Here is a 14,842-nt window from a genome sequence, read left to right as displayed (position 1 = left end):
TGGCCCTGCTGGTCTCCCTTTTCCTAACCACGAGGCTAAGCCTCCTCAGTGGAGTCTTAGAGAAACTCAAGTGTTGAGGCTTGGTGCATGGGAGGCCAGCCAGGGGGAGGGGTGGGGGTGACATCAGGCTATAAAGTGCCAGGATGTCATGAGCACAGTACTCTCTGCCCTTCTCAAGTGAATCTTTCCATCCTGGAGGCACCTGATAAGACTCGGGGCATAAAGAAATGTACAGACTTAGTAAGTAGGTAAAGTCTCCCACATCTCAACAATTCCCTGAAAATTCAAAGATTCCCAAGGCTCCTCACCAGGGTTATATGAGCCTTAGTAGTTGCTGGGGAGAAAGGACCCGACCGGCCGCTGCCTTGAGGGGGCTCCAGGGACCCGGCTTTCACGAGCAGTGTACTTGCCTTCACCGTGGTCCATGCTGCCCAGAGTGAGCTCGATAAACCCACTGCTTTGCTAAACCAGACTTGGATAGAATCGCCTCTCTGATCTGTCTGTATCCTAGCCTGGGCTAACAGGTGTTTGATCTGTCTGTGTCCTAGCCTGGGCTAACAGGTGTTTGATCTGTGTCCTAGCCTGGGCTAACAGGTGTTTGATCTGTCTGTGTCCTAGCCTGGGCTAACAGGTGTTTGATCTGTCTGTGTCCTAGCCTGGGCTAACAGGTGTTTGATCTGTCTGTGTCCTAGCCTGGGCTAACAGGTGTTTGATCTGTCTGTGTCCTAGCCTGGGCTAACAGGTGTTTGATCTGTCTGTGTCCTAGCCTGGGCTAACAGGTGTTTGTTCACCCCTCACCGGGAAATGTTCCACCACATCTTCTCCTGGCAGGCTCCACATGTACCAAGTGTTTGGAGCAAGCGTCCAAACTGAGTCCACACCCCAGCTCGAGACCCTGTGGAACTGCGAGACAGGAGTATAGCCTTCTTTTCTTGGGCCTTGGCTGGGAATCCAGCATTTCTTTCAATGAGGAATGTAGATAACCAGCTGCAGACATGAGCAGGGCGGGAGACACTGTCGACAGTGAAAATCATGTGTATTTCCATATCTCATTCCGTTGTTGCAGATTTCTCAAAATATCATTACATTCATCACTACTTGGAAATTACAGCCGTTATTAGACCTGCCACTAGATTGTACATAATTGCAGTCTTCCTGTTGACAGACAGCCACGTAATGCAACTGGTCCAGGCTGAGCCCAGGAGGCATACGGCTAGGAAAGGGGGAGTCACATGGGCTCACGTGAGTGAGCCAGACATCCACGTTGCTTTCTTGTAGGCCTGGCCTGTTGATCAATGATTATGATTGACTTCAGCCCCATATCCAGGACTTCCAATGGGTGAGCTCTTTCCATCAAATTAGGCAGAGTTTCTCTGGAGACTATGAACTGTAACTTTAACACACACACATCCAGCTCTACCCACCATGCAAGGTAGAGGGTCATTCAGGTTGACAAACAGAGGCATTCTCTGGAAAATCACTATTCTGGGATGCTGCTGGGTAAGTGTTGACAGACCCTTCATCATGGTAATGGAGGTTTCTTCATTGGGCCCAGGATCTCTGGTCTATAGGAAGGGTTCTACTTATCTTCTATGGCTCCTGCCCTGCCTTTGGGAAACATGATAGTTTAGGTTTCTTTCACTGTTAAAGGTTTGTCCGTGGCATAATCACTGGCACACTGGATTTTTTTTTGGTTTTTTACGAGACAGGGTTTCTCTGTATTGTTTTGGAGGCTGTCGGTCCAGCCCAGCCTCGAACTCACAGACCTGCCTCTGCCACCTGAGTGCTGGGATTAAAGGCGTGTGCCACCACCACCCGGCTCCACACTGAACTTCTAAAGGTTGGCAAAACCATGTTTCCAACAAGAATCTATTTTTAGATACATAGTTTCCTGCAGCCCAGGCTAGCCTTCAGTTTGCTGTGTAGCCTTGAACTACTGATTCTGCAGCTTCTTCTTCTTCTTCTTCCTCTTCTTCTTCTTCTTCTTCTTCTTCTTCTTCTTCTTCTTCTTCTTCTTCTTCTTCTTCTTCTTATTATTATTATTATTATTATTATTATTATTATTATATTATTATTATTCTATTTAGGTTAGAAACAATCTTGCTTCGCATGTCAATCCCAGCTCCCTCTCCCTCCCCTCTTCCCCGGCCCTCCCCACTGATTCTGCAGCTTCTTTTTATTATTATTTTTGTTTATTTAGGTTGGAAACAATCTTGTTTCGCATGTCAATCCCAGATCCCTCTCCCTCCCCTCCTCCCCGACCCTCCCCACTGATTCTGCAGCTTCTTGAGTGCTAGGATTATACACTTGCCCCCCCACACTCAGAAAGTGTTCTTAGTCTTTCTTAATATCAACAGAATCATAGGCTAAAAGTACAGTTGGTCTTCACAATGGCATATTTCAAAAAATTAATGTAACTTTAATTCACTATTATTAAATTTATGTGTATAGGTACCTACATATCCCAGAAGGTGTCGGATCCCTTGGAACTGAAGTTACAGATAGTTGTGAGCCAACATGTGGGTGCTAAGAACTGAACCCAGGTCCTCAGCAAGAGCAGAGCTCTTAATTGCTGAGGAATCTCTCCAGGCCCTTCCTTTGTTTTTAAAAACATTGCCTGACTGACTGGTGTGTGTGTGTGCGTGTGTGTGTGTGTGTGTGTATGTGTGTTTGTCTGTGTGTGTGCTTCTGTGTGTCTCTGTGTGTGTCTGTGTGTGTATTGTGTGTCTGTGTACATGTGTCTGTGTGTGTCTGTGTATGTGTGGTGTGTGTGTGTGTCTGTGTCTGTATGTCTGTGTGTGTGAGTATATGTGTATGTGTGTGTGGTGTGTGTGTCTGTGTGTCTGTATGTGTCTGTGTGTATGTGTGTGAGTGTGTCTGTGTGTGCATATGTGTGTGCATGCGTGCGTGTGTGTGTGGTGTGTATATGTGTGTGTGTGGTGTGTCTGTGTCTGTGTATGTGTGTCTGTGTGCCTGTGTATGTGTGTCTGTGTGCGTGTGGTGTGTGTGTGTGTGAGTGTGTGTGGTGGGCAGATAGTAGAGGACACATCTGTGGGAGTTGATTCTCTCCTTCCACTATAAGGGTCCCCAGGTTTGAACTCTGATCATCAAGCTTGCCAGCACCTGCCAAAGTCATCTCACTGGCCCCACTCCTTTCTGCAGCTGTGAAGACAGCCTTAGAAACCTTCAGAGATTCACGGTAAGGAAGCTGACTTCAGCTGTTAATGGGGGAATGGCAGTTCTAGAAGAGTAGGTGTCTTATAAGATTTTATTGTTAGAAAATATAATTTACTAAATTATTTCTTCCTTTCAACCTTATTCTCTTTGTCTTCCTCCTCTTTGTCTTCCTCCTCCTTCTCCTCCCATACTTATAAAAGTAAAATATTACACTGGCTTGTTAATTTTGTCTTTCTCTAAAGTCGGAACTTGTGTGTTTGGCTGTTTTATCTCCAACACCTCACTCACTTTGTCGAATGAAAGCATCATTCTTTTGGAATGGATAGATTTCAAGAAATGCGTAGCAACCCTTACTACTGGTTCAGGATACGCTGGCTCAGGCATTCAGTGGAAGCATGCTTGGACTGGAAAATTGGAAAAAGCTCTGAATGATGGGGCTGGAGAGGCCCAACTGCTGAGTTTAGGTCTCAGTGCTCAGGATGGGGAGAGCTCACAACCACCTATGACTTCATTTCTAGGGGATCTGATTTCCTGAGGGCATTATACTCATGTCACACACACACACACACACACACACACACACACACACACATGCACGCACGCACGCGCACACTCGCACGTCTTGGCATGGAAGCTGTAGTGTGACACAGTGAGTCACACAGTATACTCTTTAGTCCATACATCTTACAAGTGTTCACTGCCATGAGTCATTGGCCTGGTTCATGGCATTTGGCTTCTGCTGTAGCCTCAATACTGGGCCCTTACTGGGGCTCATTTTGGATATCCTGTTGCTGCCTTTTGTCTTGGAGGTCACGCAGCTTTGAATCTGCAGGCCCAGTCTCTTCCCATGCTCCAGTAGTTCACAGATGATGTGGATGCTGGTTGGTGTAGGTTAATTTTTTAAAGTATTTTTTATGCTGATAGGTGTTTTGCCTGCATATGTGTCTGTGCACCATGCACATGCCTGGTGCCTGCAAGGGGGACAAAGGAAGGCGTTGGATCTATGTGGGTGCTGGGAACTGAACCCAGGTCCTCTGGAAAAGCAGCCAGTGATCTTAACGTCTGATCCATCTCTCTAGCCCATGATGCCAAAAGATTCCTGCAGAACCCAGACATTCTGGGCATGTGAGTTGAGGTGTGGAAAAGCAGGACAGATAAGAACTTTAGAGTCTGGGCTGTTTAGATGAGTTTTGAAACCATGGGGCCCAATGACATCACTGTCCTGGACTGAGTAGTGATGTCTTCCCCAAACCTTGAGCTTCTCAGGAACCTGTGAATGTGAGTGAATCTGGATATAGGGAGATTCCCAGATGCAGCCAAGATGAAGTTGTAACCCCACAATTGGTGTCCTTATAAGAAGAAAGAATGGGGCTGGAGAGATGGCTCAGTGCTTGAATTATTTGCTCTTTCAGAATTTGGTTAACAGTGCATATGTTGAGCTGAGCACAACTTCCTGTACCTCTGGCTTCAGGGGATCTTCCGCCCTCTGCTGGCCTCTGTGTGCACCTGAATTCAAGTGCACATACTTGTACACAGACACACAGACACACAAACACACACAAGCGCATGTGCACACACACACACAAACACAGAATTAAGACTAATATAAATAAATCTGGGTATAGTGGACCATATTTTAAATCTTAGCTCTTGGGAGGCAGAGGCAGGCAGTTCTCTGTGAGCTCCAGGCCAGCCTGGTCTTGTCTAGATAGAGAGTTCAGAGTTCAGGACAGCCAGGGCTACCTAGGCCTTGTTTCAAAACAAAACAAAAATACAGGGGGAGGAGGAGGAGGAGAAGAAAAGAAGAAGAGATGAATTAATGAATAAATAGATCAACATGGACACACAGAGGGAAGAGAGCCATGCAGACAGAGGCAGGAGGAGGAGTTAAGAGGCCACAGACTAGGACGGTTGGCAGCCACCACCATCTGGAAGAGAAAGTCAGGGAACCTCCCTAGAGCCCTACCAGGGATGCGGACATATGATTGTTCTGACTTCTGGACTCCAGATGTGTGAGGGAATAAATAAATAAATCATTATAAATAAAATAGATCTCTATTACTTTCAGCCACTGGATCTACAGCTGCAGAAAATGAACATGCTCACTGAAGGCATCCTGTGGAGAGCAAGCAGAGGAACACGGAGGACTCAGCCCCGGGGACACCATTCTTCAGAGGTCAGGAGGGAGGGGAAGCACCGTAGGGGCTACAAGGCCCAGCCAAGGAGGCAGGAGGAAGCTGGAGGGGAGGGATAGGCGTAGTGTAGAGAACTAACCCCAAATTCCCAAAATATCATTTGTGAAAGTTTGTTTTCACTTAAAGGGCGCTGGTTATAAATGATTAATGGTCATAGTCAACCTCTTTCAAAAGAAAAAACGGGTTATGATATAGAAATGATGAAAAAGGTAGATTATTGAGTCTATTTTAATCCAAAAAACAACTGGTAATCTCAAAATACTTTACATTGGTATGGATTTTGCTTATTGATACAAATTTAGGGTCAATTTTATTATTATGTAAGTAAATAAACATATATATACATATTTCTACTCTTGCTTAAGATATTATGTTTATGCAGCTGATTTAAAATTGTAATGTGTAGTTAAGAAATACAAATTAATAGTCATCTATGATAGTCAAACTTATAGTCATGCTAGCTAGGTTTTCTAGATATATAGAGATATATTTCAAATGGATAGTAATCTTCAAACACTTCAAAGACATACAGAATATGGCATTTAAAATGTTTTAAGAACTTAGAATTGTTTTCAACAGTGAGACAAGTCTGCTCCTGGTAGCACCAATTACTTTAAGAGGGAGATGGGCATGGAAGAAGCTCCTTATGGAGTTTGCTACAATGTGTGTCAGAGATAGCCCTTTGGGCAAGAAACTGCTCTTGCCTGGACTTCTTGACAGTATGCTGTATAAACTGGACACACAGGACCTACTAAACTTTGCCAAAACAAAGTGGGACAGTTCTTCAGGATTCCAGAAGCTGCCAGACATTCTGCAGGACACACAAGAGAGCAACTAACAAATGTTGCCAAAGTAGGTAGGACAGTCCTTCAAATTTCCTGTGCCACTGAGAAGTTTGTCAGACACTCTAGACCCGTAGGCTGAAGAGAAGATGCATGCATGTTACAAAAGAACTTTGGGTGACTGTCCAGGCAGCCAGCTATCTCTGTCATTTCCAGAGTTTTGGAAGTTGCTTGCAATGCACTTCCTGTTTACTTAAGTAATTTTATAACCTTCTGGGGCCTTTGATGGAGCTTAAGAATTGATAGTTACAGCTTAGTTATGATAAAAGGCAAATTAGATATGAAACTTTAGACTCACAAAGATAGGATAACCGAGTATTTTCTTTAATTTTGCCAAATACAAATAGGCTAAATATTATAGCTGCAATTTTTGCTTTATACCTATTTCATGATATGTAATTTTACAATGTTAAAAGTTAAAACCTTCTTTTTTAATTATACAGAAAAGGGGAAATGATGTCGGATGTCCTTCTGTGTGATGCGAATATGTGTTGCCTTTATTGGTTGATGAAGGGCAGAATACAGCTAGGCAGGAAATCCAAGCAGGGAGAAAGAAGGTGGAGTTGGGAGGAGACACCACCAGCTGCAGAGGAAGCAGGATATGTAAAAAGGGAGGTAACACCATGACCACATGCCAAACACATAGATAAGAATTATTCATTAATTTAAGTTGTAAGAGCTAGCTAGCTAGAAGCCTGAGCCATTGGCCAAAATATTTAAATAACATTAAGCCTCTGAGTGATTGTTTTATAAGCAGCTATGGGGCTTGGCGGGATACAGAAAAGCCTTCTGGCTACAGGGATGCTCAGGAGCCACTGGGAACTAAGGGCTTCAGGAAGAAAAACAGCCTGAGTTGCTTCAGGAGGCTGGAATGTCTAGGCCAGCTTCAGTGGAACAACTGGCAAAAGTTACAGAGTGAGGGACTGAGAGGCGGCTCAGAGGTTAAGAGCACCGGGGATCCGGGTTCAGGTCCCAGCACACACATGGCAGCTCACAACCATCTGCAACTCCAGTTCCTGATGATCTGTGCCCTCTTCTGGCATCTGTGGGTACTGCACACACCTGGTGCACAGACACACATACTGACACATACATAAGATAAATATTAAGAAAAGTTAAAGAGAGGAAGCTGGGCATGGAAGAGCACACTTGTATGTAATCTAGCACTCAGGAGGAGGAGGCAGGAGAATTCCCTGAGGCGTTGGGGCTAGCCAGCCTGGAGTACACAGGGGCAGATAAAACACTGTTTCAAACAAGGTGAAGGTAAAGGGGCACACCTGAGTTTCTCTGACCTCCACATGTGCACTGTGGCTTGTGTGCACAAATATTCACACACACACAAACACATGCGTGTATCATATACATGTCTATGTATCTATATCTGTATCTATATGTATATACAAACATGCACAAATACACACCACACACAGAGATTTTAAAAGTTAAGTTGATAAAATAAAACCCCTTCAAAGTTGGGAATCTGCAACAAACATGACCATGGAGCTATATGGTTGTGGTCAGTGCGTGGACTTAGATGTGACTTTATGAAACCTCCTTTCCCAGGAGTGGGGTCCATTCCTTACCCATAGGGACCCAACACAGAGAGATGCCTGGAGTTCCCCCATGTTTAGGGAGACCCTACTCCTCTCCACAGTTTTTGCCCTCACCTTGCCTATTCCAGGCTTCTAACTGCTCTCAGGATTATGGCTGCCAGATCTCTGATATTCCTGTCCTGTGTTGGTGTCTTTGTCACCTTGGAAGATGGCTTCTATGGCCTTGGCCAAAGATCTGAGGGGGTGGGGCATGATGGATGGGCTCACTTTCAGGCTTGTCTCTATGTGGTGGCCCACAGCTCTCCCCAGATGGACTCCTTTGCGTGGCTCTCCTTCCTGTTCCTATGATGGAACCTTCTCCATGTTCAGAAGGCCTGGGAGAGTTTACAGCTCTTTGGCTCTGCAATCTCCCCAGCTTTACCTGCCCATATCTTCATAATTAGTCCCCTTCCCCTAAATTCATGCCACTCAGAATGAAAACTTGCCAGATGAAATTATCTGAGCAAAGATATAAGTCGCGCTGATTATGGTAGCCCCAACTCCAACGGCTGGGGACAATGCCTCAGGGGAGAGCCTCTAAGCACTGTTTAGTGGTGGGGCAGAGGTTGGCTTCGAGCTGTGTCTTGGTTTCTTTCCTGTTGCTGTGGCAATGTACCCGAGAACGACACCTAAGGGAGAAAGGATTAATTTGGCTCACAATTCCAAGTTGCCATTCATCGTGGTGGGGAAGGAAAATGGGTACTTGAAGTCGCTGGTCTCATCACATCTTTAGTTAAGAGAGCAGTTAAAGTACACATGGCAGCCGGGCAGTGGTGGCGCACACCTTTAATCCCAGCACTAGGGAGGCAGAGGCAGGCGGATCTCTGTGAGTTCGAGGCTGGGCTGGACCAACAGCCTCCAAAACAAAACAGAGAAACCCTTTCTAGTAAAACCAAAACAAACAAACAAACAAACAAAACAAACAAAAAAGTACGCATGGCAGTGCTCATCTGGCTGTCTGCACACACATTCATCAGAAACTCCTTCCCTAGGGAATGGTGCCACCCACAGTGGCACCATTCAATAAACTTCCTACTTCAACAAACCCAATGGAGAACATCCCCACTGGCATGGCCAGAAGCCTGCTTCCAAGGTAACCCCAGATCACTTCACATGAATAATGAAAACTAACCATCAGGGTTAGAAATGACCCAGTGGTTAACAGGCCTTCTGCTCTTCCAGAGGACTGGAGTTTGGTCCCCAGCACCCACATCAGACATTCCTATCAGCATCACAGATAAAATAAAAATAAAACTGGCCCAAGCACCACCGGGAGCTAGAAAAAAGGATGGAGCAGGTTTCTCTCAGAGCCGCTAGAGGCAGCCAACACTGCCGATACCTTGATCATAGACGTCTGGCTTCTTGAGCTGTGGGAGGAACAGATAATTCTCCGTTAAAGTCATCTATTTAAAGTAATTGTTATGTCACCCCTGTGGAGTTAATGCAACCCTTATCAGCTGCCAGTCTGTGCTCGATGGACAAACGCCGTTCCTGTACTCCTAGGAGAAGCAGGGACTTGTTGACTCCAGGGCGACGTGGGGGAACTCAGTGACCTCACAGAGAGGTCCTCAGGGCTCATGAACACACCCGTCTATGACATCAGCTGTGACCTCACACACAGCAGGGGCAGTGTCTTCCTTGGATTCTCGTGGACTCAGAAAGCTAGTGCCAGAGGTAGGGAGCTTGAAATGTCCTGTCCGCCCCACATGCCACCTCTCCTCTTGCCCTGAGTCGTATGTCAGTTCCCATCAAAGTGAAGGAGTGAGTCTGACCGGCTCCCAGGTGTTTGGAAGACATGTTGGAGGTATTTTACCCTCCAGCCTGAAGGGCTAGAACATCTGTCAAAGCATCCTCCCTTCCTTCTCTGGAAACCCCTAGGACCACTGCTGTTCCTAATCACCACTCCCCACCCCCAGATTCCCTTTCCCTGTTCTGTCTGTAGAGGAAACCAAGCCATACCCCCTGTGGTAGCATCTGCCTCTCTACTTCCATTGCAGAAGGAAGACAATGTCCTTGGGAAAGGTGGAGAATGAGTTCGAAGTCAGGTTGGAGACCTCTGTCTTTCTCCCAGGCCTTCCAACTGTTCTGGCTTTCTGCTTTATTCATCATTCATTCATTCATTCATTCACTCACTCACTCATTCATTCGATTGTTCATTCGTTTCTAAAGGAAAGCTCGACTCTTCAAGGGATTGAGGTGGAAGACCCAGGGGACCCAGGGTGTCCCGCCCTCCCATTCACCAGGCAATGAACTCTGCCCCTCCAAGGAGCATGCCTCTAAGGTCTGCCTGTGCGGATGCAGCCTGAGGACAAAAGCGGTCCTCCACCCCAGGCCAGAGCCAGCCTCGTTTCCGGCCTCCCGGATGCTGCCCAGCTTGCCAGCCGAGAGGAAGCCACCGGTTCCCAGGGTGATGGTCCTTCCTACTCAGTTCTCCCACAGCTCCACGAAGTTGAAAACGGAGGGCAAACCCCAGCTGCTAGCTTGGCGAGATCCGGTGCCGCTGCGCCAGGTGGTGCCTATGAGCGTGTGGCCCAAAGGCTTTATCGACCCATTCCCTAAACCTCTGCCAGAGCAATCTCTGAGTACCTTCATCCACGTCGAAGGGGTTCACATCCCCAGGGCAGATTCTCCGGTGATGTCACTTGTGGAAAATGCCGAGTCCTCTCTGCCACCTTTACTGAAGTGAATATGTTTAGTCAGTTATGATTTTTCTCTGCCTAATGTAAACATGTAAAACTGTTTATTTTAACTGAGGACATATTTATATCCTCATTGTGAACCCAGTTGGGACTTTCAGAATTCTGTAGTACAGTGTGTCTTTCAAAATATATTTTTATTTATCTTTATTTATAATTGTGTGCCTAATTGTAAGTGTGACAGGCTGGTGAAGGAGCCTGTGGAGGCTTGAGAGGGTGCCAGACTGAACTGGAGTTCAAGACAGTTGGGAGTCGTCCAATGTAGGTTCTGGGAGTTGAACCTAAGTCCCCTGCAAGAGCAGCAAACACTGCTAACCATTGGGCCACCTCTCCATCACCGGCCCCCTTGAGCAGGGCCTCATGTAGTCCAGATGGACCTTGCATTTGGTACGTAGCTGAGGCTGGCCATGAACTGTGGAGGTTTCTTCTTTCAGCTCCCGATTTCTGGGGTCACAGGCATGAGTCACCAGTCTTGATGGTCCTTCAGCCGTGGCTGCCCACTCTGGATACAGCGGACACTTTTTCTGCAGTGTCCAGGTTCCAGGAGGACACGGAATCCGTGCACTCCAGCTCACTCTTCACAAACTTACTTACTGGGGTTTGCTGGGCATTGCATTGAATTTAGATGTATATAGAGAGCTGACATTATGACATGAGTCGTTCTTCCTGTAACATGGTGTGATTCCCCTCCTTGAGAGGATGCCTTGGGTACTAAAATAACAGAAACTGATGTGTTTAGATCTTTCCATTTTCTTCCCGTTTTACCATTTCAGTGGGAAAGTTTTAGGTGTTCATTTTCTCTCCCTCCCTTCTTCCTTCATTTCTTTCCATTCCTCCCCTCCTCCTCCTCCTCTTTCTCCTTCTCATCTGTTTGAGACAGGAATTAATGTGGTCCAGGCAGGCCTTGAACTCGCTATGCAGCTGAGGATGACCTTGAACTCCTTATACTTTCCCACATACATATACATACACATAGACGCTCTACATATGAGAACATGACGTATTTGTCTCTTGAGTCTGGCTTATTTTGCCAAATCTAATGGCAGTTCCATTGGATAAAGACAATGACTTGCTCTTAGGCCTTTGGTGAGTTTCAATGCTATGTAAACCAGACTGTGCTGTGTACAGGTATTAACATGCTTCATTTCATGTGTATTGAGGTCAAAGGGCAACCTTGGGTGTCAGTTTTCACTTCCACATTGTTTGAGATGTTGCTTGCCACTGTGTAGACCAGGCTAGCCCCTGTGCTTTTGGAGAGTCTGCTGTCTCCTCCCAGATCACTGTAGGTGCACTGGGACTACATGGACGTGCTACTGTGTCTGACTTTACCTGGGCGCTGGGAATCCGAACTCAAGTTCTCATACTGCAGTGAGTTGTACTCAGCCCGAACATTGCATTTGGTGGGGATTTTCTAAACACTATAGATTGTATAAGCAGAACCCCAGTACCCCCTGCCTTTCATTTTTCCTTTAAAATTTGTTTATTATTATTTTGTGCGTGTGTGTGCGTGTATGTATGCATGTGTACGTGTGTGTATGCATGTGTACATGTATGTGTGTATATGTGTGTGTGTGTGTGTGTATGTGTGTGCAGTACCTGCAGAGGCCAGAAGAGGCCTCTATGTGGTTGCTGGGAATCAAACCTGGGTGCTTTGGAAAAGCTGTCAGTGCTCTTAACTTCTCAGCCATTTCTCCAGTCCCATACTTTGCCTATTTGAAATTAAGCAACCTTTAAGTTGAAATCCACATGCCATATTTTAAAGTATACAATTTGGTGAATTTTAGATTATTCACAGATGTGTGTAATCATGATCACAATCCTATAACATTTTTTTCTCATCTTGAGTACTCTCCTATGGGGGACTAGAGAGGCTGCTCTGTTTAAGAACACTTTCTGCCCTTGCAAGAGTTCCCTGGTTCAGTTCCCAGTATCCATATTGTGGTTCCTAACTGTAGGTAACTCCAGTTCCAGGGGACCCAATGCCTTCTGGCATCTTCAGGCATTAGGCATGCACATGGTACACAGACATATGTGTAAAACATTCATATATACATATATATATATTAAAATACATCTTCAAAATATTTCTTTTAACTGTTTCTCACTTAATGCATTTGTTATTATCTGGGTGTTTGTGCCCTTATCTCTATGTCACAGTTGAAATCTTTGATTTTGGAGACAGGGCCAAACTGGTCTTAAGCTTGAAACCCTCTGCCTTTGATACCCACGTGCTGTGATTCCGGGCGTGTGTCATAGTGGTTGGCCTACTTTTTGAAATATCTTTTAAAGATGTGGGTTTTTTATGTTTTATTTTTAATTATGTGGATGTGTGTGAGGGGTATGTGGTGGTATGTATGTACATGCATGTGGAGTATGCGTGAGGCGTGTGTGTGGGGAAATGCACATGTATTGGGTCCAGAAAAGGGTGCTGGATGCTGTGGAGCTGGAGTTCAGGTAGTGTGAGCCACACAGACAAGGGTACTTGGAAGTAAACTCAGATTCTCTGGAGGAACAGCAAGCAGTCTTAACTGCTGAGCCGTCTCTTCAGCCCAAATTGGGGGTTCCTTTTGTTTTAAAGCTTCTTGTGAAACTATTTATGCTTATCACCCAGCACATAGCAAGTGCTCAGTAAGTATCTGGTACCATTGTGCAGTTTTTAATTTATAAATGGTTTAAAAGTTGTGTGTGTGTGTGTGCGTGTGTGTGTGTGTGTGTGTGTGTGTGTACAAGCTTCTGAATATGTGCAACATACTCATGCAGTACCAGCAGGGGCCAAAAGAGGGCATCAGATCCTGGAACTGAAGTTAAAGGTGGTTGTCAGCAACTCAAAATGTGGATGCTGGGAGTTGGACCTGGTCCTTTGCAAAAGCAGCAGGTGTGTGTGCCCACATACATGCTTGTGCTTGTGATTTGTGTGTGTGTGTGTGTGTGTGTGTGTGTGTGCACGCACCATGGCCAATATGTGGAAATCAGAGGGCAGCTTGTGGGAGCAGGTTTTCTCCTTCCACGTCTAGGTCCTGGGGTGACGTTTAAGTGGTCAGACTCAGCTCCCTCAGGGAATGAGCCATCTCGCTGGCCCCGTTATTTGATCCTCCTCCTCTCTGGTGCAGGGGCATCTCTAGCATTTTGCTTCCATTCCTCCTCTTCCATCTGTAGCATTAGAGCAGGGCGAGGGAACAGGTTAGCTAATGAACCTACTGTGGCTGTGGAGCCTTGTCTTAGGGAGGGGAATTGTATGTCAAGTTCAGTATCATTGCTTTCAAACTTTCCCACAGAACCCATTTCCCTTTCTTAGATAATTTAAATCAACAGCCACAGCCCCTTCTTCTCGATCCTGTAGAACTTCAGGAGTAGAGTTTTCAGACTGTCAGATCTTGCCAGCCCAGGTCCTGGGAGAAGGTCAGACCTCCTTCACCATAGGAGTTGCTTCTTGCTGTATGTAGACCCATAGTTAGGAGCACTGGCTGCTCTTCCAGAAGACCTTGGCTCGATTCCCATCACCCACATGGCAGTTCACAACCATCTGTAATTCCAGTTCCAGGGGACCTAATGTTCTTTGGCCTTCTCAGCCACTGTACAAATGTACAGTGTACATGTACACTCGCTCGCTCACTCGCTCACTCACTCACAGAGCTTGAGTATCTGGAAGCTTTTAAGGCCACAATTGGTGAGCACCCCCCCTCCCCCAAGAGACAGGAAGAGAAGATTGAGTTGCCCTCTCTAGAATCTTTCAGATGACCACACCTGACCTGTGACTTTTCATCACAAGAAAACGGTGTCAGAGATTAGAACACAGAGAGACACGAGGTTCAGAGATCAGGGAGGCTACTCAAAGGCTGGGTGACTCTTAACCTGGCTCCAAAGCCAGATGCCCGTTCCTAAGTTCTCCTTAAAGAGGGCTAGTGTTCTTGGAGAAAACAGTCCTGTGCTGGCAGCCCTGTGTGGAGTGCAGGGGAGGTAAGGCTGGTGGCTGTCGTCTGGCCCCCTAAGTTTTCCTTGGGTCCAGGTTGCAGCCAAGGAAAACATGCGCCTTGTTCCCCCTCCCCAGCAGAAGACAAAGCCGGGTCTTTACAATCACTGTCTGGAAAACTCTTCCACCTCTCGTTCCTCGTTCCTCCGCAGGCCCCAGCCCGGGGAGGGGAGGTCTGCTCTGTTGGCAGTAGGGACACTGCTTCAAGGGTCTGGAAATAAGATGGGCTTTTTTTCCCCTCAAGGGGCTCACAATCTTTGCTAAAACCAGACAGACCTTGGGCGTAGCGGGAAAAACTCCTTTATTACACACTGAAATTCCATCCACGGGGAAACTGGCTGGGAGTGTTGAGCCAGCCTCCAGCGGAACA

The 14,842-nt window shown here is 46.3% G+C and overlaps 2 long non-coding RNA genes across 2 annotated transcripts; one reads left to right on the top strand and one right to left on the bottom strand.

The window, feature by feature from the left end:
* Nucleotides 1-6,758: 6,758 nt before the first annotated feature.
* LOC121133363 lies at nucleotides 6,759-9,341 on the bottom strand. The gene is made up of 3 exons (XR_005870212.1): nucleotides 9,146-9,341; nucleotides 7,882-8,435; nucleotides 6,759-6,797 (listed from the first exon to the last, which is right to left on the bottom strand). It is a non-coding gene; the product is annotated as an uncharacterized LOC121133363 (long non-coding RNA).
* LOC121133362 lies at nucleotides 9,270-10,652 on the top strand. The gene is made up of 3 exons (XR_005870211.1): nucleotides 9,270-9,610; nucleotides 9,804-9,851; nucleotides 9,976-10,652. It is a non-coding gene; the product is annotated as an uncharacterized LOC121133362 (long non-coding RNA).
* Nucleotides 10,653-14,842: the final 4,190 nt, after the last annotated feature.

Source organism: Mesocricetus auratus, unplaced genomic scaffold (assembly GCF_017639785.1).
Source record: "Mesocricetus auratus isolate SY011 unplaced genomic scaffold, BCM_Maur_2.0 Super-Scaffold_100021, whole genome shotgun sequence".
NCBI classification, from domain to species: Eukaryota; Metazoa; Chordata; class Mammalia; order Rodentia; family Cricetidae; genus Mesocricetus; species Mesocricetus auratus.
This window is presented reverse-complemented; position numbering and strand designations above follow the sequence as displayed.